The sequence below is a fragment of the Pinus tabuliformis genome, chromosome 9, assembly GCF_031772625.1.
Source record: "Pinus tabuliformis cultivar Carrire ecotype Pingquan chromosome 9, CPIR1, whole genome shotgun sequence".
Lineage (NCBI taxonomy): Eukaryota > Viridiplantae > Streptophyta > Pinopsida > Pinales > Pinaceae > Pinus > Pinus tabuliformis.
The window spans coordinates 1,230,209,263-1,230,211,711 of record NC_142307.1 but is presented as its reverse complement, the minus strand read 5'-3'; positions in this window follow the sequence as shown (position 1 = coordinate 1,230,211,711).

The following is a 2,449-nucleotide window of genomic DNA, read 5'->3' as shown; positions in this document are numbered from 1 at the left end:
CCAGTCAGCGAATTTGTTGTTTTTGACTTTTAGCCGGAGGAGCCAAGATATGGGAGACCATCCGAGAGGAGCGCCAGATTGTGCCAAGCGGGCCGGCCGCTCCACAGAGAGCGATGGTCAGATCGGAGTTGTTATGATACAGCTTTGTTTTGTCATTGTTGATGAAGAGGCCGGTAGCAGCCTTGAATTTCTTAGGATTATGAACAAGCATGCCTAGGAGGATTTACATAGCATTGCAAAAATAAGGATGTCATCAACGAAAAAATTGTGAGAGAGAGAGATGTCCTTACAAATCATGACCGGCTTACATCTGCCCTGTGAACAGCAAGGTTGATATGCGAACTGAGTGAGTTCATTACCAGTATAAAGAGGAGAGGGGATAGAGGACATCCTGACGAAGCCCTCTTTTCCGCGTGGAAAAAGGTAGATGGAATTCCGTTGATGATGACAGAGTAGTGTACAGATTCGACACAAGCCATAATCCAACTACAGGCACGCGGCGAGAGTCCGATTTAGCAAGAAGCACTCGGATGAAACTCCAACTGACACAGTCGAATGCCTTTGAAAGGTCGATCTTGAGGGCTGCCGCATTCAAGTTTTTGGAGGAAATGGCGAAGAGGCCTTCTTCGAGCAAGTGCGACTACGTCGTAGAATGAGCCGGTCCCTTCAGAAAGGCGTGTTTGCTGAGGAGAAATGAATGAGCAGAGAGTTTTTTTCAGGCGTTCAGCAATAATCTTTGAAATGATTTTATAGAGAGCATTACAGAGGGCAATGGGTCTGTAATCCCCAAGGAGCGGGATTCTCTTTCTTCGGAATTAAGGCGATGAAATGGCCGATAGGGCGCTGTTAATGTTCCCAGCTTGACAGGTAGAATTAACCATGTTGAGAAGGTCGTCCTTAAAGATATCATAAAAGTGTTTGTAAAATTCAATAGGAATGCCGTCGGGACCCGGGCTTTTGTCCTGCTTAAATCCTTTATGATGCTGGAGAGTTCACCATCTGTTATAGGCCTGAGAAAGAGATCATTGGCGTCTGCGTCAAACATGGTTGGGACATGATTAACCGCCCACATCATGTCGAAGATATCATTGTGCTGTCGCTTGAAGTGGCTTCTGAAGAAGGAAGTAGCCCTCAGATATGTCATGCTGTGAGTGGAGAAGGTTCCCAACGAGTCATGGATGCTCCATATAGAGTTTCTGGTTCTGCGCGCACTGGCAAAAGAATGAAAAAACTTGGTATTTCTATCGCCCTGATTGAGCCAGAGAGCGCGACTCTTCAGTCTCCAAGCAGCCTCCTCTTTAAGGAGCAAAGCTTGTTTTGCTTTTTCGAGGGACCATAGGAGGACCTTCTTATCGAAGGAGAGACCCTGTGTTTGGATGGAGGAAGAAAGGAGATTTATATCTCGCGAGATATTGCCAAGATCCCGAGAGTCATCGGCTTTTTTCTTGATTTGCCATGATTTTACATCCTTTTGAGAATATCCATCTTTTCACGGAAGGTGAGGAAAGGGGCATCCTCAGAGCAAGTGATATTGCGCCAGGCGGATCTGACGAAGGCGTCGAAGGACTGATCCTGAAGATGAACTGAATTAAACTTAAAAGAATATCCCTTCCTTTGTAAAGCACCGACCCACGTTAATGAAATTGGCTTGTGATCGGACGGGTGGCGGCGTGTCAGTTTTGGCAACAGGCATGCCCCAGTCCGTGATAATGGAGGATGATAGAATAAAGCGATCTATACGCTTGGCAATGTACGCATTTCCCACACGTCCGTTGTCCCATGTGGGGGCCATAGGATTCGGAGGAATGTCAACCAAATCCCTGTTGAGAAGCTCTGTGCGCATTTTAACTGCTAGTTTGTCCATGGTCGAGCAGCGACCCCAAACTTCTTGTGAACCAAGAGTGAAGTTTAGATCCCCAGCAATAATTAATGATTGAATGTCAAGGATGCCCGAGAGTAGGAAGGAGTCCAGAAGGGGATCTGTTCTTGTATGGTGCATATACATTAAGCAGTTTGATTGGATTGGGTCTGCCCCGAATGCGCGCAGAGAGAGAGAAATACCAGCTTGACATTTGTATGCAGTGGCGTTCACCAGAAGTGGGTTCCATAGAGAAACAAGACCTCCCGACAGTCCCTCAGCACTGGTTGCCGACATGTGCCAAGAGGGGAACATCCTCCTGAAAAAGGCAATTGCAGTTGAACTGTTGTGCATGGTCTCCTGAACAAAAATGATGCAAGGATTTTCCGACAGGAATGTAGATTTCAGAGCCAAGAACTTTGAGGCCATTCCTAAACCTCGAATGTTATATGAGGACGAGGAAGGTCATTTTGAAGAGCTTCCAGCCAAACTCGCTCTAAGAGGCTGCGGGGGGGGGGGACTCAAGGATGGGGACGTCGATGAGGGGGAGGTTGATGACACCTAAGTCAGTAGCAATTGAACGACCTCTGA